This window comes from Canis lupus (genome assembly GCF_048164855.1).
Source record: "Canis lupus baileyi chromosome 27 unlocalized genomic scaffold, mCanLup2.hap1 SUPER_27_unloc_6, whole genome shotgun sequence".
Lineage (NCBI taxonomy): Eukaryota > Metazoa > Chordata > Mammalia > Carnivora > Canidae > Canis > Canis lupus.
The window spans coordinates 2280-24281 of record NW_027326447.1 but is presented as its reverse complement, the minus strand read 5'-3'; the positions used below and the strand labels follow the sequence as shown (position 1 = coordinate 24281).

The 22002-nt window shown below is 47.9% G+C and overlaps 1 long non-coding RNA gene across 1 annotated transcript; it reads right to left on the bottom strand.

Moving 5' to 3' along the window:
- Window positions 1–668: 668 nt before the first annotated feature.
- LOC140629660 (uncharacterized) lies at window positions 669–21726 on the bottom strand. The gene is made up of 7 exons (XR_012027486.1): window positions 21610–21726; window positions 16093–16213; window positions 7688–7752; window positions 5538–5594; window positions 4356–4441; window positions 3541–3753; window positions 669–2046 (listed from the first exon to the last, which is right to left on the bottom strand). It is a non-coding gene; the product is annotated as an uncharacterized lncRNA (long non-coding RNA).
- Window positions 21727–22002: the final 276 nt, after the last annotated feature.

The window sequence follows — 22002 nt, the reverse complement described above, 5'->3', positions numbered from 1 at the left end:
TCTAATATTTCTCCCCATAAATTTAGAGATTTCTTGTCTCTTGCTGCTTTAAGGATCCTCTCTTTATCTTTGGAATTTGCAAGCTTCTCTATTAAATGTGCAGGTGTTGAGCGGTTTTTATTGATTTTAGGGGCGGATCTCTCTATTTCCTGGATCTGAATGCCTGTTACCGTTCTCAGATTAGGAAGTTTTCAGCTATGATTTGTTGAAATACATATTCTGGACCTCTGTCCCTTTCAGCGCCCTCTGGAACCCCAATTAAACATAAATTTGCCTTCCTCAGACTGTCATTTATTTCCCTTAATCTATCCTCATGATCTTTTGTTTTTCTTTTTCCTCAGTTTCTCTCTCTGCCACCAACTTTTCTTCTATGTAACTCACTTGTTCTTCCACCTCATTAACCCTCGTCGTTAGGACCTCTAGTAGGGGTTGCATCTCATGTAATTGATTTTTAATTTCAGCCTGATTACATCTAGATTAAGTCTCTTTAGTCCTTTATACTTTTTTCGAGAGCCACCCAGTAGCTTTATAATTGTGCTTCTGAATTGGCTCTCTGACACTGAATTGTAATCCAAATTTTGTAACTGTGGGAGAGAGGGCTGTTTCTTTTTTTTTTTTTTTTTTTTTTTTTGAGAGGGCTGTTTCTGATTCCTTCTTTGGATGTAAGTTTTTCCTTCTAGTCATTTTGCTCAGTGCAGAGCAGCCAAAAACAATTTGTATTGGGAAAAGGAGAAAAAGAGCGAAGAGAAAGAAGAATAGAAAAAGAAAAAAAGAAAAAAAAAAGAAGGAAAAAAGAGAAGAAAAAAGGGGGGAAGCAAAACAGAAAACAAGAAAACAAAAAACAAGAGGGAGTAACCTCTGATTCTGTATACTGTAAATCCCTCAACTTCCCCTGGAAATTTCCAGTGCTGCTTGGTCAATAATTTGTTTTTCCCCTGTCCGTCTAGCAGGTCTTCTGGCAGAGGGGCCTGCTGTGCTCATTCTCAGGTGTCAGCACTTGGGGGAGTTGCCCCCATGCTTGGTGCATGGCTCAGTGAAAGTTGTTTAACCTTTTTATCCTGTGAGGCCACTGTAAGGCTCAGTGGGGGTTGTTTATCCTGGGAGGCCCCAGGAGGAACAATACTGGTGGCGGCCAGCTCTCCAGCCCTGGAGTCAGCTTCCACAGTAACTACGGAGCTCTCAGTCTGCAGGGGCCTGGATGCTCCAGGGGCGGGAGTCACCGATCTGCACAGCTCGGGGCCGCCGGGTGGCAGGAGTATTCTTGCTGTCCTGTGCCCTCCTGGCTTCTGCCTATTCGGGGGTGAGCGCCGGATCTTGGGCTGTGTCCCCGGTGCCCTGTGCTCCCGGGCCTGCGCTCTTGGAATTGCACTCCCGGCCACACAGCTCCCTTCGTGTGGAGCCTCTGCCGGAGCTGCCTCTGAGCTGCTCCCGGGGTCGCACAGCCCCCTCCACGCGGAGCCTCTTCCCCAGCCGCCTCCGAGCTGCTCTGGGTCCAGCCGGGCGCGTGCTGCAGCCCTTTAGGGAGCTCGACCACGGGGTGTGGGGTGCTCTCCTGGGGTGCAGGTCCTCTGTTAGTGTCCCAGGGAGCCTGAGGGCATCCCGACTGCTCTGGGATCCTGCTCCAACTCCCTGCGACCTCCTTTCTGTCCGAGAAGATTGGTGCAGCTCCTGCTTCTCCAGGACAGGGCTTTCCCGCCCTGGGGGCTCTCGCTGGGGCCTTAGCCCGACTCCTGGTGGGGCTCCTCTCCCTTGGATTCCTCTTATTTCTTTCTTTTTTTCCCCCATCTTTCTACCTGAAGAATGAACTCTTCTCACTATAGCATTCCAGCTGTTCCCTCTTTAAATCTCAAGTCAAATTCATCGGTTTTCAGGATGATTTGAAAGTTATCTAGGTAATTTGGTGGGGACAGGTGACTTGGCCCTACTCTTCCACCATCTTGTCCCGCCTCGATCTTGAAGTTTCTTCATTTGGGGAAGTTCTGGTGTATCCGTCGTGATGGCATATGGCTGTCCTTTTGCTTTCTCACAGTTCTCCCTATATTTATTCTGAAAAGAATAGCAGAGATTAGCCTAAAACCTGACAAGACGGTAGCAGAAATTTCAGGCAATGCATTCATCCCCTTGTGATAAAAAAAAAAAAATCCAGCAAGTTCCAACAATTATCAGTTATAACAGCTTTCTTTTTGTCCCCTACTCGATTCACAGCAAAAATTATAATAGATTTGCTATTTGTTATTCCTAACATGATTGGATACTTAAGACAGTAGAAATTTTATTACAAGCTATGGTCTCGAAAATGCCCTAATATGATTCAAAGTTTTTATTGTCTGAATGCACACATAAAAAGCCTGAACCTCAACAGTTTTAGAAAATATATATATAGAAATTGAAAAGATTTGATTGATAACACAATGCAAAAATACTCAATGCTGACGTTGCAGCTGAATCTCGATGGCTTGGATAGCTGAGACACCAGCTGAATTAATGGCAAGTCTGAATTATGGAGTATTTTGAAAAGGAATGCAATTTTATTATTTCTGCTACATATACAATGAGTTCTAATAAATAAAACACTAAGAGCTGTCAGTCTAATCTGTAGGAGCAGAACCTCTGATTGACCAAAAGGCATGTGGATTTAGGTTCATCTTTGTGCATGTGTGTCAGACCTCTCTATACTGCCCATGGCAAGTTTTTGATGGTCAGTGGCTGAGGTTGCAAGTGGCAGAGAGCTTTGGGCCTGTTGTACTGCTGTCGGGGGCCTCTCCCTCTGCCAGTAGGGGCTGCAGATGCCTAGTAACCAGCAAAGACAGGGCCCTTTGGGGGCAAAAGGATTTTTTCTAGTGTGATGTTGCTTGGGAGGGCCCAAATGTTGCTTGGGAGTGTCCGTGTCTTCACTGTAATTTCTGGAAAACGTTACCTCAGACCTCCCTGAATGGAGAGGTCTAAGTTTGGAGGGAAATTTGACAAAGCCTTCATTTGAGGGAACGGAGGAGTGTGTGTCCATTTCTCTGGCCGCACCGTAACTGTACATGGAAAGTTAAGGACCGGGGACTTTCAGCAGCGGTGATTATGCACCTGACCCTGGTTTTCTAAACTACAGGTTCTTCTTCCCTATATGACTCTTAAAGACCTTTTTATATATTTTTAACTAGTCTACTTAAGGGGCATCCTGCTCAGACACAGTGTAAAGAGGTGTTCTTTAGCTTCTGTGAATGGATTTCAATTGAATCTGTATTTAGGACTTCAGGATTCTAGATTAGCCAGAAAACTGTGAATAAATATCAATAAATGCCTCATAATAGGCCTCCTGTTTATTTTGTGGGAATGATTTCAGTAAGGAGGTTTCTCTGAAACTGCAATGGTGCAAATGAATTACATGAAGGGAAGATTCAAGAGTCACAAGAGCTTATGTTTCTGCAGATAAGTTTTTGTCTCCTACAAGGTTGAAGAACAATCTAGCTGGCGCCCAAAACAGAGTCACTGGAGATCAGTAATTTCTCTATAATAAAACCAGATTGGCACAAGATGTTAGAAACTCACCGGGCCAAAGAGGTCCTGCATCTTCTGGCTGTGTACAATGTACACAGGTCATGAACTTCAAAGAATCCAATTTCTTCCAGATAACCTTCTTCCTCTCCGCTGGATTGGCTGGTACTGGCTGTGCAACACCAATGCTGGTTTGGAAGGTCCTGATGGTTCATAGTCCAATGTGGTCGTCCTTGTGGTAGTAGTTTCAAAGATTTCTGTTATTGTCTGAAAATGAGACATGCAGTTCCAATGGTTATGGAAATAAAAATGGTGATGGCATGATCTAGTTGCATACGCATTATCCTGACCTCAAGTCAGACTTGCACCCTAGGGGTGCTTCAACATGTCTGAAACAGACCAAGGCGGCAAGCCATGTACTGTATACATCACGTTACAGAAATCTGAATGCTGATTGCTCAGGAGGGTGTGGAATCAAGAGGTCACTCCCTCTTCATTTGCTACAGTGCCTTAAAATTCCATTGGTAGGAAGGAACCCAAACACTTTCAGGTTGGATAAAACTCAGAAACACAATCTTTTTTTTAATTTTTATTTATTTATGATAGGCACACAGTGAGAGAGAGAGAGAGGCAGAGACACAGGCAGAGGGAGAAGCAGGCTCCATGCACTGGGAGCCCGACATGGGATTTGATCCTGGGTCTCCAGGATTGCGCCCTGGGCCAAAGGCAGGCGCTAAACCGCTGCGCCACCCGGGGATCCTGAAACACAATCTTCTTAAACATTTACAATCTTCTCAAATCGTTTGGGTAGAGCCAAAGCAAACTTGGCATCAGGGAACAAACAATTAAGAAGATCAAATAAAGCTCACCTTGTTGACTTCATATTAACTCTAAATGAGTCTATGAAAAACCTGCTTGCTTTTTCCACAGGTCTTCAGGCCTCTCCCCTGCAGTCCTAGGCAAAGAATAATGAACTTTAAAGGAATGAATCACATCAGTATCACAAGTGACTACCATCCTTTTGGCTTAGTCAGTTAGTTAATGTGAACTAGAGTGCCATTTATGCTAACAAATGCTTAGGTGGACCAGGATAAGGACGGCAACATAAGGGGGTAATCATCCTTGTAACAGTCGTACACATGCAGTAGGTGGGAAATTACGGTTTCTTACGCCAGGGTGTACAGAAGAAACTAAGGCCAAAGTTTAGGTCTGGTCCAAGGTTAAAAGTACCGTATGTAAGAAAAAATGGTAAGCAGGCAACTGGTCCATCCATGTGATGGCAGGACTTCCTTCACAGCTAGTATCATCTCTACCAAAGCAAGAGTCCTTGCATCAATTATGGAAAGGGAAGCTGAACCAACAAGGAAACCGACATCTGGGACAACTTCCCCTGGTGTCATCAGGTCGTTGCTGATGGGTTGCTTTCTGCTGCCGTTGCTGGCAAACAGGGATGGGGAGAAACTAACCGACTGGCAGCAGCTGCAAATGTTAGGTCTCATGCAGCTCCAAGCCCTGTGACAGCCATCCTCTGTGTGCCGTGCTCAAGAGAAACAGATCTATCCAGAAAGGAAGCATGAGTGAGCTTTTTCACCCTAAAAAAAGTTCCACCTTGGAATATTCATGGGAAAGGCTTTGTGCTAAAACCTCAGTAACGTTTCGTTGCACCATCGGGGGCAAAGGCAGAGATGGTACCCAACAGGTTACAGCTCTCTACGACAAAGCTGCTGGTCACCCTGCAAGTCACCCGTCCTAGGCCCTGGGATTGCGACGGGTACCACGTGCTGGCAGCCTCTGGCATTATTGCAATTAGCACCCACTGCGCCAACAGCGCCCCACGAATGGTGGGGAATGATGCCCAAGCACCCTGGGTGTGCTGGAGAGCAAGAGCAGGGACACGGCCTGTCAGGGGCAGCATTTCTCGCCGGCTCCTGCAGCTGTGGGGCGCAGGCAAGGAACGGTCGCTGCCCCCCGACCCCGCGCGTGCCAGCTCAGAGCCCCGGGAGCCCGTGGCAGGTGCTGGCGGCCTCAGCGTGCACCTCAGGCAGCCTTACCTGTCTGGCCCTTACTTGCCCCGGCACCTCCTCGTATATGGCTTCCTCCACCTAGTACTGCAAACAGAGGCAGAGCGGGCGTGAGAACACAGCAGGCGGCCCTGTCCACTGCCCGCAGTTGGGGGCGCCTCCCGCGTGCCTCCCGCGGGGAGGGGCATTATCTGAGCCCAGGCGACTTGGGGCGGCTGGCGGTCCCGTGAGGGCCGCCGGCCTGGGTGGGGTGCAGGGGGAGGAAGGGGCTCCCCGGGTGCATCGTTAATGGGCGGCAATTTCCCTGGAGGCCAGGAAAACCTCTTCTGGGAGCCAGGGCCTTGTTCGCAGCGAGGCGGCAGGACGATGCGGGAGGCTGCTGTCTGCACAGGAAGGACCTCGGGTAACGCGCTGTGACCAACAAGGCGGCGGTCACAGGGCCGGGGACGAGGGCGGCACAGAGAGGAGAGCCAGAGGAACGCAGCACCCAGACCACCCTCGTCCCCAAGGCCCCCAGATGTCCCGGGGACGAGTGGCCCTCCGGGGCGAGGAGACGGAGCCCCGAGGCCGGGTATGAGGGCGGCAGGGACCGGGTGGCACAAGGTGCGGGCAGGCCAGGCCGCCACCTGCAAGGTGCCCCAGGCCCCACCCAAGGTCAGAGCCACTCTGTACTCCCGGCGTCACCGCCCGCCGCAGGAGCAGGTGCGGTCGGGTGGCCACAGACACGGGGGGCCGCAGTCCCGGCCCCGCCACCCAGGCCCCCGGGACAGGCACGCGGGCCACTCGGCTCGCTCTCTCAGGCCACACAGTGCACCTCGTTCTATGCTTCACGTGTCCCTTCTCTGCCACCAAAGAAGACGCTCGGGGAGAGGGGAAAGCCAAGGACCAGACCTCCTGCAGCCAGGGTCCCGCCTGTCCCCCGGGTCAGCCAACTCTTTCAAGTTACTTGGCCTTTGCCCCGAGGCCACCAGCTCTAGTCCATCAGCAGGGACTCGCCCAGGGTCCCCCGTCTTGTGCTTCCCCTGCTCCCGCACCATTTCTTAACTTCGACCCCAATACCCATCTGGGTCCTTAGGCAGAGCCAGAGATGCCTGGGCTCCTGCAGGACACCGGGTTCCTCCATGACGGGCTCAGCCTTCATCACATGGGAAATAGCGTTTGGCCGCTTGGGGGCGGCTGTTTGGTGGTGAGCCACAGAGAACCCCGCCTCTGGCCATACAAAGCATTGTCAGTGACTTGAGAAGGGATGTTACATCAGAGTGAAGGATTCACGATTTTGGATTTTCTTAGCACCCAGGGAAAAGCAGTCCTTTGGTAGCTATCCAACTTTACCTTTGTGGGACTCTCACCCTTGGCAGATGAAGCTTAGAAATAAGCTGATAAAAAAGCAACAATACCCAAATGGTTGGCATTAACTTACGTGCCAAATCCCACATAGTTTTTAGAGCTATGTCCCTAATTGGTTAGTGCATCCTTGCTTCTTTTCTTTTCTTTCCAAATTTCAACTGGAGTCAAGAGTGATAGTATGATTTTATTTAGATGTCTGAGACCCCTAACAGATGTTTTTAAAGCTAGTTCCTGGTTTTGAACTCTTCCCTGACCATCTTCCCAGATTTGCCACCATTCCATTCTCTGTGACATCTTTTCTGAGGTCAGGGAGACCTTGGGTGAACACTCCCAGGCAGGGAGTCTAGCAGTTAAGCAACTGCTGGTCAGTAATAGGAACAAAATGGCGAGGATGAGATGCCGAAAAATAGCCCCTTCCATTTTTTTGGCATCTAGTTAAATCACTCAAGTCTAACACCGAGGACAACTTCCAATGACCACTGAACGCCGTTATTTTAAGAAAAACAAGGGAATTTTTTAAGTTGAAGGCTATAAAGTATTACTGGCATTACTACCAGAGGGAAGGCAATTTAATTTATAACTGTGTCAGCGCTTAATCATGATTATTCTGATTATTCAGATTATTCTGATTATTTCTTTGCAATTCTAAATCCCACATGATTACAGTAAAACTGAACGTAAAATATTCCCTTCTCATGCTCTCCTAACGATGCTTTGTGAAGTTATAATAGATGATGTATTTTATTTTGCAAATGATTGATTCACCTACAGTACGGCTTTGATTGTCGCTACATAAAATACTTGGCTGTCAGAGTCCGTTTTTCTCATCTTACCTCCACCACCTCCTCATATTCTTCATCAGCTGCCATTTTCCCTGAGTAGTAGTGGCACCTACAAACTTTTCAGGTTCCAGACAAATGAAAGATACATTAGAATCTACCCTCGGACTGAAATCAGAACATCAGAAAAAAAGAATTTAAGACGTATCCACGCTACACATCCCTAGATCTTTGTAGGCTAAGTGAAAGGAGAGATCTGAGTACAGGTCTAAAGAACTCGGGCCCCAAATGCCTTTCTCTGGATTCCCTCAGCAACATGCCAGGTATGGCTACTTCTAGCTACACGATCAATTTAGTTCAAGTTGTGAAAGGAAGTGGAGGTAAGAAAGCGAGAGTTTGGATCCAGAGAAACGTTATTTAAATTGCTAAATACTTGCAGAAAAACACTTTTAAGCAAAGTATTAGTTAAAGGGAGGTCAGCTCGGCTTCCAGAAGTTAGTTTTGGGCCAGCACCAGGATGCTACGAGGGTGCCGTAGGTCTCTAAAATGCTTTCCTACTTGAAATCAGACACATACAAACAATCTGTCAGTAGCTTTAAAAGAAAAATAGAAACCTCAAGGCAATGGGGTTATTCTTTTCCTAAACACCATTGGCTTGTATGGATTTTTCTCTTTTGTGTCTGTAGCCCTTCCTCAAACCTGAAAAACAAGACACGTTTACACCATTGACTGAAGCGCATCAAAGATCGTGGGCCTTGGGTCTAAGCTTCTAATTCGGGAGCTAGGGAAAGGGTCTCCCGGGGCCTCTTAGGTTGATGCCAGAGAGTGGGACGTGCTTGATAAAAGTGGATGATGACCTGGAGCAGCTGTCCCTTTCATTGCCTAAAGATATTTGCCGTGTAGACCAATACCCCACCATGGCTAGTTTTGTTAAGCTAGCGAAACCGCCGCCCCTTCTGAGGCAGATGAGGCCCAGTAGGATGGGATAAATATATAGGAAGCCAGATCTTAGAGCCCTTTTCATACTCATACATTTAGAAAAAAAAAAAAAGGCAAAAATTTTTGAGATTTTTTTCTGTTAAATGAGAAAGTCCACCGGGTCAAGCAACCAGGGGATAGTCCAGGGCCTGACTAACCTCACAGCACAGGGCAGATGCGAGTAGGGCCCGGGAGGGCGACAGGGCCACAGACTTCGCTAGTCATGTTCCCATCGCGATTTCCCCAGTTAGGATACCAAGCTTTGGAAAACACTTCAAGGGAAGCTGCAGAACGTCTCCAGCAAGAACATTACGAGAAAAAGCCACCAAGCAGCCTTCGCTGTCCTCTAGCACATCAATTTCCTCAGCAGCAAAGCCTCTCCAGACTCTCCCCTCCCGAGAGCCCCAGGCAGAGCCAGCGCGATGCCCAGTCTCCAGGTGACCACACGGCCGCGGCAGCCAATCAGACCCTGAGTCGCTCGAATTTCAGAAGCTAAATATACTGAGTGATCCCCTGAAAAGCAGCTGTTCATCAATTCCAGTAAAGGATAAAGGGTAACAGACTGCTTGCTTAGAACTACTCAAACGTAATGGAATTGCACTTAACTTCCAGCATACGGGCTTCCAGTTTAGGTTTCATCTCTCATTTCCTGCAACCCTGTTTAATACCACATTCGTGCAAAAGAATCTAGGATAAAATAAGCATGTCTTTGAGGGGCTGTGACCCTTCTGTAGCTGCTTTCCTAAGGTCACTTGCCTCATTTTCATGGAGGTAAACCTATTCCCTCTTGTACAGCTCCCCAGGTGAGCTACAGGTAAGTTACAGGTGCAAGAAAGGAATAAAATCCATGAAACCTCAAGTTGGCAAAACCAATGTCTAAAATCATGAACAAAAGAAATGACAGTGGGAAATGGTTGATGTGACCCTAGATAAGCTGGCCACAGAGCGTAATTAGAGAGAATAGGCTCCATCCTTTTTCTGTTACTAAGCCAAAAAGGGATGCGGAGACCTTACTGATTATCTTCTCCCTCCCTGGGTAAGGCTGCCTGCTAGCAATACCGAGCCGCTTTCCTAGGTAACCCAGCTTCTGATTTACAATTCAGCCAGGTGGCTTCTAGAGGCAGAGTGTGAACACAAGCACAAAAGTGTTCAATTTTCAAACAGCAGAAGCAGATACAATCTAAATCAGTCAATTACTAGGAGAAGATAATGCCCTATTAGGTAAGTCTGAGTGTATGACACTGAGTTGACAAAACTGACCCAGCAATTTTCCATCTGAAGACAATTTTCACTGACTTGGTCTCTCTATAAACCTCTGTACTAAAGCAAAACCCCTTTTGGTCACTGGTTTCTTGACATGGGTTTAAAATTAAACATGTTCTTTTTTTAGCTAAACGTTAGGAAGCATTGCCACATTTCAAACATATGTACCTCTCCGCCTTCTGTGATTCAGACGGTGGTAAATAAAATTGAACAGGACTTTTAACCATCTAAACCAATTAAACCTTGTTCACTTCCTATGTTCTCACAGGTTTTATGACCAAGGGATATGTGTGTAATAGGACACCATTCCATTGGCAGATGTAAACTAGAACTGACTTACTCTTCATTATGTTTTAAAAGATGGTGTTAAATCGGAAAAGAATTCAGGCCCATTTTCTATGACACATAGGATAAAACCATATAAAGTAAAAAAATAAGCATAGACACTCGAATGCTAACCTGGAACTCTGTCTCCTAGGCATGAAAGAGCCAGTCTATATTTCTGTCCTATGTATGACCTTTCCCGTGGAAAAAGAATAAATGATCCCTGATCTATTGATGGGCTCTTATCACACGCCTTGCACGTAGTAAGTGCTCCATAAACATTAGCTATTATTATTTTTATTATCATATTTAATAGTTATTTTATTTGATATATATTCTAGCTAATAATCAATATTATTAGCAATAATTATAATCACCATTTTAAAATATTTCATTTATTCATTTCAGAAAAAGAGGGTGAGCAAGGGAAGGGCAGAGGCAGAGGGAGAAGCAGGCTCCTGGATGAGCACTAAGGCCAAGGCACACCTAAGCCAAAGGCAGACGCTGAACCCACTGAGCCACTCAGGCGTCCCTTATTATTAGCGTTTTACGACATTTTATTGGAATCTTCATGCTTTACTCTGTATTAAACTGAAATATTGTGACACTTCTGAAATCAGACAGTAGTTTGTCCAGGAATTTATGAACCAACAGGAGTTTGACGATAAGCCTACACAATTGACAAGAGCAAGGCAGGGTGAAGTTAGGTGCCAGGAGCAGAGTTTCAGACAACGTGTCCCTAAATGTCAGACAACAGAAGTATCCTGTCTGGGGACCAGAGTAGACCTGATGCACAAGATGGCATTGTAACAGAGCTTTTGTCTTTGCAGTTTCCTCTTCTTTTTTAAGGTTTATTTATTTGAGGGGGGGGGGAGAGAAAGAGAGAATGAGAGCACACGAGAAGGAGACCCAGAGGCAGAGAATCTCATGCAGACTAGACTCCGTGCTGAGCGTGGAGCCCATCTCACAGCCCTGAGAGCAGGACCTGAGCCGAAATCAAGAGTCAGAGGCTGACCTGACCAAGCCACCCAGGTGCACCTGCTTTTGCAGTTCATTCTCTTCTATTTATAATTTTAATCAAATCATACCTACATATCATTAAGAATCAAATAGTTTTTGTGAGGCTTGTTCCTAAATTGATGCTCCCTGTTCCCACCATTCCTCTACTTTCTCCCTCCACACAGACCATCGTTTTAACTCTTTTAGTTGAACCTTTCATGATTTGTCTGTACACATTTAACAAAATGTCTCTGTAACTTTTTCCTGATATTTCTGATATCTCACAGGCATTATCTGTTAACTTCCCACCTTGGAATGTGAGGCTTTACAGCTCTTCCCTACGAACCCCCACTCTTACCAGACATACGCCTCATCTCAGCCCAGCTTCCTCCCCAGAAAGTCCTTTCTATTTGTGGAACTCAGAATTCAATGCTTATGATTAGCAAAGGCTATTCACAGAGGAACCCCATACACTATGATTATTTTTCTTTTCCTGCACAAGTTTGTTTTTCTGCAAATTGGGATTTCTCTCCTTCTCTTTCTCTCTTTTCCCTTGGCTCCATTCTTCTAGGCAAGCAATCCTCAACAGAACTTTCTGCAACGACAAGAACATTCCATACCAGCGCCATCCACCACGGAAGCCACCAGCCACGAGTGACTACTGAACATTCAAAATGTGACTGCAGAACTGAGTTGTTCTACTTTTTATTTAATCTAAACCTAAACAGCCACATGTGGCTGGTGGTGGTGGCACTGAACAGCGCAATTCCAGAGACGGATCACAACTATCTCATACTTTGTATCTGACTCTGCTCTCAGGGTTTTCAGTGACCTCAGGCAGCAAGCACGGCATCACTGTACCCACCTCATCCTTGATCTCAAGGAGCCTTCTGTTCCGTGGGCCCTCGTTTCCTCTGTAGCTGATGCTCGGCTCTCATCTTGGTCCCCCCCTTCACTGTCATTCTGGGGGATTGTGTAGATGATAATATAAAAAATCCCATTTCTTTAACTAATGTTTATTGAGCATGTTCAACGTACCAAGGACTAGTCTCGGTGCTTCCTTCCCACAGCATCACTAGTTGACCAAGCAAGATATATGTTCCACTTCTTGCTTGTTAACAAAACCACATTTTAGTTTGGCACAAAAATATCTTCATTTAAAAGATATGCTCCTCCTCAAATCCCAAGAGTTAGGAGTAAACTATGTCACAGTTTTGCCAGTAAGGTTGAAGTGTCATTCTAGAGATTAGGCTTCTAGGAAAGGTACAAGTTTACTGATGTGTAGGTCCAATCCAGCTGGCATGTACGGTTCTCCTCTTGCCATTCTTCCCTTCTCTATGCCTAGAACCCAGGTGTAATGTCTGGGACACAGCAGCCATCTTGAGACTATGAGGATAAGTTGTACATTAAGAATGGTAAAGCCAGAAGGAGACTTAGCCTTTAATGACTTCCTTAGTTCTTAGATTTTGTGATAATTTTATAGCTTAATACGTTTTGTATATCTGTATTTTATAGATGATTATATTCTGATTACTTTAAATGACCCTACATTTTACATATTATTTTTTCTATTTTGCAGTTTACCAAATCCTAATAAAATGTATTACTTTTTCATGCTTATTGATCCTTTGCAACTTTCACTCTGTGTATTGCCTGCCCTTCCACATCTCTTTTACATTGATTTGTAGGCATTCTTCATATACTATGGGTGTCTTGTAGACGTTGTGAATATTTTCTCCAAGTTGTTTGTTGTATCTGCGGCCATAGAGATGTTTTAAATGTATTTGCAGTCAACTTTGGCGATCCCTTCTTTCCAGTTTTGACACTCCCTGTTGAATGAATTGAATTTGGAATTTGAATTTGAAATATTACTTTTAGCAACCCATTGAAATAGCATGTATGTTCGTCTAGTGGCTTTCATGGTTTTTTTTCTTTTTTCTTTTTTTTTTTTTTACTTTCTGGGTTTTTTATTCTTTACTTTGATTATGAGGTATAATAAACAGACAACTATCTAAATCTTATGTGTACAGTTTAGCAAATGATGGTAAAAAAAGCATCCATATAATGACCACTCAGGTACAAAAAGGTCATTTTTATCCTGACCTTGATGGTATTTATTTCCTTGCTTTTATTTTTAGTTTTACCATGGCCTGAAGCATTGCTAAACAGTATCGTTTAGTTTTGTCTGTTTTTAAATTTTATATAATATTCATGCTATATGCAATTTTGTAACTTCACTTTTTACTTACTATCATGTTTGTTGATTGTTATTATTTTGTTGTTGTTGTTGTTATTATTGTACAATATTCCATTGTATGACTACACTTCCGTTTTACCCATTCTACTGTTGAGGCAGAATGGAGTATTTCCAGCTTTTGTCATTTAAGAACAAGATGAGATGAACATTCTCGCATGTTGATTCTGGTAATCATAAACAATTAAATGATGAGACCATGTAAGTAAGTAAGGAGTATGCTCATCTTCAACTTTAATAAAACATGCTACCTGCTTCCCAATATTGGTATCAATTTATATTCTCATCAGTTGTGTGTCCTCCTAACTTTGCTACCACTTGAGATAAAGCTTTCTAAACTTTGTTCATCTTGTAGGTGTGTAACGGTATCATCTTGTGGTTTTAATTTGCAATTTTGTGACTTGCTAGTAAAGTTGAACTCCTTTTCATATGTTTATTAGATATTTGCGTATTCTATTGTTTTTTGAGAAGTGTCTGTTTAATTCTGTTGCCTATTTTTCTGTTAAGTCGCTGGCCTTTTGCTCACTCATCTATAAATCCTCTTTTTCTGGATAATAATCCTTTGATAGTTAATGTGTGTTGTAAATATCCTCACCCTCTCTGTCTTTTTATTATTTTCGTACTGGCATTTGATGAACAGTTGTTCTTAATTGTCATGTAGTCAACTTCATCAAGGTTCTCCTTTGTGACTAGGAGAGTAAAAATCCTTCTACCACAAGGTCATGAAGATATATATATATAAACACACATATATGATATATCATATATAAACTTCACATATGATATATTTATATCATATATAAACTTCTAAAAAACTTGGGACTTTTATCCTTCACATATAGTCCTTAATTTACCTGGAAATTATTATGTTCTTGGATATGATATAAACGAGAGTTTTATTTTATTTTTTTGCATGTGGATAGCCAATTTTGCCAGAATCTTTTACTAAAAAAAATCCATTATAGCTCTTTAGTATGTTTTGATATCTGTAGGGTAAGCAGTCCTCACTCATCTAAGATTCACTTGGCTAGTTATACTTCCTTACTTTTAGAAGTACTAAGAAATAGCTTATCAAGTTTCATGAAAATTATCCTTGAGTTTTTTAGGATTGCATTGAATTCATGGATTTATTTTGTAAGAATTGACACTTTCACACTTTAATCTTCCCATCCGGATCCTAGTTTACATCCATCAGCAAAGTTTTCTGTTTTCTTTATATAGATCTTGCACATTAAGCGGGACAAGTGAATTCATAGGTATATTAAACATTCATTTTCACGGTACACAAGATTTTGTATAGAACTTCCTTTTTTTATACTAAATTTATTTTTTATTGGTGTTCATTACCCAACATACAGAATAACACCCAGTGCTCATCCCGACAAGTGCCCCCCTCAGTGCCCGTCACCCATTCACCTCCTCCCCTTCCACCACCCCTAGTTCATTTCCCAGAGTTAGGAGTCTTCACGTTCTGTCTCCCTTTCTGATATTTCCTACCCATTTTCTCCCTTCCCTTCTATCCCCTTTCACTATTACTTATATTCCCCAAAGAAGATGTGGTTTATGTATCCAATGGAATATTCCTCAGCCATAAGAAATGACAAATACCCATCATTTGCTTCAACATGTATGGAACTGGAGGGTATAATGCTGAGTGAAATAAGTCAATCATTCCTTTGTATAGAATTTCTAATAGTACTTATCAAGTTTCTTTTTTTGTTACTATTGATTTACCTTTGGTATTATAAACTTTTTCATGGGGATCCCTGGCTGGCGCAGCAGTTTAGCGCCTGCCCTTGGCCCAGGGCGCGATCCTGGAGACCCGGGATTGAATCCCACGTCGGGCTCCTGGTGCATGGAGTCTGCTTCTCCCTCTGCCTGTGTCTCTGCCTCTCTCTCTCTGTGACTATCATAAAAAAAAAATTATTAACTAAACTTTTTCATGAAATTCATTAGGATTTTGAGAAAGGTGAATATAAAAGTGGGTGCTCAGTCAGCCATCTTGAACCCCAAGCACGGACACAGCATTTGGAGCAAATTTTGGACAGGAGTTGAAGAGCTGGAAATGACAGGACGAAGAGCATTCCAGGATTATAGACAGGACGAGCAATCACATAAAGGGGGGAAAGTTTGTGGCATATGTGGGGAATGAAGATTGATGTGGTTTAGGTCAAGAAAGGTATATGTGGAGATATAATGGAGGACTACAGAGTAGAAGCTCTGCTGTGGAGGACCCTGAATGCCTAGCTAAGCGGGACACAGTGATACAGACTGGCATTTCAAATTGCTCCTCTCTTCATATGGTGTAGAGCTGTCAGTCACACATTAGCAGAGCAGAAATACATCACAAATGTACATCATACAGCATACAGAGTTAAACATATTCAATGTGGGACATGCAGATCCAGTAACACAGCAGGATATAGAGATACGAATAAGAGCTTTCTCAAATTATCAAAACACCCAGGTGCTATCTGCTTTCCAAAATCTATATTGAACAGAGTAAGTTTCACCTGGGTTGCACACTCGTCTTTGGAAATACTTCCTCTAAATACGATCTCTTCCTACTGATGTTGCCTAAAGTCAGACGCCACGAAAAACACATAAACATGAAAGAGGGAGATTTAAAATGTTAAATTACCTGTGACCCATTTGCCTGATTTCTTGTAGGACTCAGAGGCTTGTTTTCTGTGTGAGCTCTTCTTTACGTTTTATTGCAGAAGAGTCCTGACTTTGAGGCAACATGTCTCTCAATCTCTGCCCTGGAATGAGAACAGGCAAGGATGTTTTGTGTGTTTGGCTTCTAGTCTCCCCTCTCCGCAACCCGATCTAAAATTGTTCTTTGAACCCCACTATGCCTGGGATGCCTGAGTGGTTCAGCGGTTGAGCGCGCCTGCCTTGGGCTAAGCGCGTGATCCCGGGATCCGGGATCGAGTCCCACATCGGGCTCCCTGCACGGAGCCTGCTTCTCTCTCTGCCCGTGTCTCTGCCTCTCTCTGTGTGTCTCTCGTGAATAAATAAAAATCATTTCAAAAAATGAACCCACTATGCCAGTTATTGAATGGCTATGCAAATAAATTATCAGCATCTACAACTTATTGCCCATCGCCAGTGGTACTTCACAAATGAATGTGGCCTCAAAACTACCCACCATTTGCTTCGACGTGGATGGAACTGGAGGATATTATGCAGAATGAAATAAGTCAGAGAAGGACAAACATTATATGGTCTCATTCATTTGGGGAATATAAATAACAGTGAAAGGAGAAAAAATAAGGGGGAAATAGCAAAAAGGGAGACAGAACATGGAAGACTCCTAACTCCGGGAAACGAACTAGGGGTGGTGGAAGGGGAGGAGGGTGGGGGGTGGGGGTGAATGGGTGGCGGGCACTGAGGGGGTCAGTTGACGGGATGGGCACTGGGTGTTACTCTGTATGTTGGCAAATTGAACACCAATAAAAATAAGTTTATTATTAAAAAAATAAAAAATATAAAAACCCTTACGTGTGATTTCTTGACTGGTCACATCTATACCGACACGCCCAGGAGTTTAACAAGCAGCAGAGACCTTTGGTTTCTGTGCCATTGTGGTTAACCCCCCATGGTGGTGACAGAGCAACATTCCAAGGGATCTCAAAAAGGAATCCAGGGCTGCAGAGACTGGGAGGGCCTGGGAGCGGAATGCAAATGCACCTGAGGTGCCCAGGAGGCTGGACCTTCAGGAAGAGGACAGGGCGACCTCAGTCAGGGTATTCCGGGCAACTGAACAGGAGACCCTGCAAGAGGCTCTGGCGATGCATCAGCCTCCAGGGCACATCCCGCCCAGAACCCGGCCCTCTTCGCGGTTTGTGACTGGCTCCTACTTTCTGGAACCAGCAGAGAATGTTCCTCCAGAACGGGGACAACTAAACAACCGTCCTACATGCAGGGAATGGTCAGAGAAGAGGAACGTGGACATGTTCCCTGAGCATCCTCAGAAAAGCCAGAGGAGCCCCCGTCCCGCTCCCTCCAGCTCGGTTCACCTCGAGAACTGTTTGTGCAGTTGCACAAGGAGGAAGTGAGCGCAAACTCATAGGCAGGTGCCCCCCCTCCCAACCGCGCACCCGCCCAGGACACAGTCCAGCCACAGCCCCCCGAGCTGCAGCTCAGGACTCAGGGGCTGCCCCGGCAGCTGCCGCCCGGAGCGCCAGAGACCACGCAGCCTCCGTCTGCACACCCGACGGTCCCTGCACCCTGCTTGGCTGCACCTGCTGCCCTGCACACCTGAAGCGTGCCCGCCGCGCCATGGTGGCACCTCCCCTTCCCCGAAGGAGCTGCCTGCACTTAGAGCACCTCCACTGAGGTCCCTCCCCGCTCTCTGGGCTGGGCTCTACATATCCCATGGCCCTTCCCCAACAGGAGGAAGGGAAGTCCCCAGAAACAGGTGGCACTGCAGAGGGGGCGTGGCTCTGAAGGCAAGCCTCCCCTGCACCTGCCTAGGTCTCAGGAGGGCACCCCACCGGGAAGTCACTGCACCGCGGACCCGACTCGCTGCCGCCCTTTGGCGCACCTGCAGTCCTGCGTCCCAGCTGCTGTGTCTACCTCCCTCCTAGGACTTGGGTCAACACGAGAAAGCACACTGCCCCTCTAGGGCCGTGGTTCTCAAAGTGTGATCCCAGGACCAGCAGCATTAGGATCACCCAGGAACTTGCTAGAAACGTGGACGTGGAGTCTTGCTCCAGCCTCTGGAATCAGACATTGCTGGGTAGGGACCTAACCTCCCTATTTTCATAGGCCCTCCAAGTATCCCACAAGATTCGAGAAGGCCAAAGTTGGAGAACTACCCTTGCAGGAGGTCTGTCCTGGCACCCGACCTCCCTCGTGGCTGTGACAATGTCCTGCTCCCGCTTCCACTAGGCGCCCACATCTACTCAGTGCCTGAGACCGCCAGCGCTCCCCGGTAGACCTCTCCTCTCCCCTGGCGGCTTCTCTTCTCCATGGCTTCCACTGCTCACCAGCTGGTCAACGCAGCCTCCCCGCAGGCCCCCCCACCTCCTCTCCATCTGCCACCAGGTTTGCGTGTGTCAAATGCACATCCCTAGCGCTTCAATTCCTCAGGGTCTCAGTGGCCCCTCCAGGGCCCATCTTTGAAGGCACCGTGGGTACGAGGGGACGAGGCTGGAAGGCAACGTCAACCTTGGCCAGGCTCTCTGGCCCACAGGCAGGACTCTGTTCAGGAGGAGAATGGGGAGGGGCCGGAGCTAGGTCTTTCTCTGCCTCTGTAGTCTTCCTCAGGGAAGGTCTTACCCCCTCGCGGCCCTGGGGCCCCGTCACGCCTTGTGGCTCTAGCCCTTTCTGCACTATTCTCTTTGGCTCCAGGATTTCTCTGGAGATAAATTTGCCCTCTGCGAACTGGAGATAAATGCTTGCACATTTCTCTATCACACAGGGCTGGTGGAGCCTGAAATGAGAACACTCTCTTTTTTTATTTAGTTCACGTGTTTAGTTAAGTAACCTGTACACCTGGTGTGGGGCTCAAACTCACAACTCCAAGGTCAAGAGTCCCGTGCTCATCCGTCTGAACCAGACAGGTGCCCCTCGAATGAGAAAATACTTTAAGAAGCTTTGAAAACTATTTTGTGGCACAGGTTACTTTGCCGATTGGTGACACCAAATGTCCCACCCTGTTTATGCCATTGCACGACGTCGCCAACCCTGCTACAACGTTTTCTAAAAATCTTTTTTTTTTCTTAAGCTTTTACGTATCTGACATCGAGCCAGCGAGCGCAAGATGTTCCTGATTCAGTTACATCCCCAGCCTCCGTTAGGCCCAGGCTCCCTTAGTCTACGGACCGGACCGGACCGCAGGGTGGGTTTGCCTGTAACAGGACACCAGAGCCCCTCGGGATTTGCCGGCGGGTCCAACGCCACCCCAGCCTCCCACTAATTAACTACACCCTCGGCTTAGTGAGGATGGAGAGGCGGCAAGTGCCTGATGGGGGGGGGTAACCACGGGCCTGGACATGTGCCCCCCACCCCCAGCCCTGAGCACACACGCGGCCCTTGGGTCTTTTTAAAAGTAAGTCACAGGGCAGCCCGGGTGGCTCAGTGGTTTAGTGCTGCCTTCATCCCAGGGCGTGGTCCTGGAGACCTGGGATCGAGTCCCACATCGGGCTCCCTGCATGGAGCTTGCTTCTGCCTCTGTCCGTGTCTCTGCCTCTCTCTCTCTCTCTCTCTCTCTCTCTCTCGGGTCTCTCATGAGTAAATGAATAAAATCTTAAAAAAAAAGAAGTCAGTCACAGACTGTTGGCTGCCTCACTGCTTTGCCTGCGAAACAACTCGTTAAAATTAAAAATGAGTGTGACTTCATGTTTGGCACACATCCCGGGGACAATGTCCACTGTACGTGGGTTTGCTCCTCTCCAACCATTAAGCACACTTACATGTGCGTGAGTGTGTGTATTCATTTCTGGTGTTGCTGTCAACACCATTGGATGTGACACGTTCTGACTTTTAACGTGACGCTAAGGCGATGATCATTTGGTTGGATTTATTTTTATTTTTATTTTTTTTATGATAGTCACATCACAGAGCGAGAGAGAGAGGCAGAGACACAGGCAGAGGGAGAAGCAGGCTCCACGCACCGGGAGCTCGACGTGGGATTCGATCCCGGGTCTCCAGGATCGCGCCCTGGGCCAAAGGCAGGGGCTAAACCGCTGCGCCACCCAGGGATCCCGATCATTTGGATGGAAATAATCACGTTGTCATCCAATATGTCCGTCACATTAAGAGGAACTTAATAAGAAAAGGAAAACCACGGTGATTCTTCAGATCGTTAAAGGTCATGTGTTTTCAATGCTGGACATTTAAAATTCCTCCGAATGTATTACTTCAAAGATATCCCATTTTTACCTCGCTCAAAAAAAAGCTGTGTTTTGTTACTTGCCCTTAGCTGCAAATCGAGTTATTTGTAACGGAACCGTGGTGCCTTGACATTGGGACCATCCAGTCCACCTGAAGAGCTGCCCAGAGCATCAGTCGGGAAGAGGGAGGCCTATGTGCTCACCATCTGTTTCCCACACTGCCTGAGGGAAGATCCAGAAAATCCCAGCACTCGGGGCGGTGACCTGCAGGTCGGACGCCAAAAGGAAAAGCAGCTCCTGCCACCGCCTGAACTGCCCGCAGCGCGATCACCACGCCTCAAGCTCAATGGTCGAGGCACGATGGGGCTCCGGGTTCTGGCTCAGGTCACCGTGTCAGGGTTGAGCGGGCCCCACAGGGCCTGGCATCCCCGACGGGCGCCCCTTGGGCTCTGCTTTAGGCGCCGTCCCTGCCCGCCCGCTGCTCGCACGCTCGCTCGCTCGCTCGGCAATAAAGGAATCCTTCAGAAACAACAACGAGGGGCATGTTACCTAAAGTCAACTATACGCATAGACGCGAAAGGAACACTTTTCTGTTCAACATTTGAAACAACTTTGTGGACGCGGGGTGCGGGCGGTGGAGCGTCTTGCTCCGGCCCAGGGCGTGACCGTGACCCCGGGGTCCCAGATCGAGTCCCAGACGGGCTCCCTGCGAGGAGCCGCCTTGTCCCGCTGCCTGTGTCTCTGCCCCTCTCTCCCTGTGTCTCTCACGATTGAGCAAATAAAACCTGAAAGAAACCGTGTAAGAGGCGACAATGTCCGCATGACGCAGAGCACGAGAAACCACCTGCGGACGGAGGACGTTCCCTGGAGCCGGGAGGCCCCGGGGGCGGGGGCTGCACCTGCGGCTGCGGGCCTGAGCCTGCCCTCGGCGCCTTCCCGCCTCACGTCGCGGCCGGGACCGCCGGGCGCCAAGGCCTCGAGGCCCCGACTCGCTCGCAGACTCGGCAGGTGGCCGCGCGGCGCGGAGGGCTCCGGGGACTCGCGGCCGCCCCCCCCGCCCCCTCGCGGTCGCCCCGCCCCCCACGGCCCCCCCCGCGGTCGCCCCGCCCCCCACAGCCCCCCTCGCGGTCCCCCCGCCCCCCACGGTGCCCCCCACGGTGCCCCCCACGGGCCCCCCCCGCCCCCCTCACGCCCCGACCCGGCCTCCACCCCGGGGCATGTGTGCGGGGGTCTCTGGGGCGGACCCCGAGCTTCGTGCAGCCGCAGCCGCGCGCACCGCCGCCCCGGGGGTTCGGGTTGGCCCGGCCTCGGCTTACCCCTCAGGGGACGACTGCGTGTCCCGCGCCGGCTTCGGCGACCCGTCGGGGTAGTGGGGCCTCCCCGGAGAGCCTCTGCGCCTCCGCGGGCGCCTTCCCGAAGCTTCTGCCGTCGCCGCCCACCGCGCACGCGGCTCCGGGTCCGGCGCGGGCTTCCGGCTTCCGGCTTCCGGGCGCGTCCGCGCGGCCTTCCGGGGCCCAGGCGGCCTCGGGGCCCCTCGCGCGGAGGCCGCCGCCGCAAGGCCCGCCGGGAGACGCAGGGGGCCGGGCCGCCCTGGCGCGCGGTGGGGAGCGACGCCCGTGTGGGGCCGCGTGTGGGGCCGCGAGTGGGGCCGTGGCCGCCCTGGGGAGGCCGCTTCCCGCTGCTGACGGCCGCGCCCGCCGGGTTCGCGC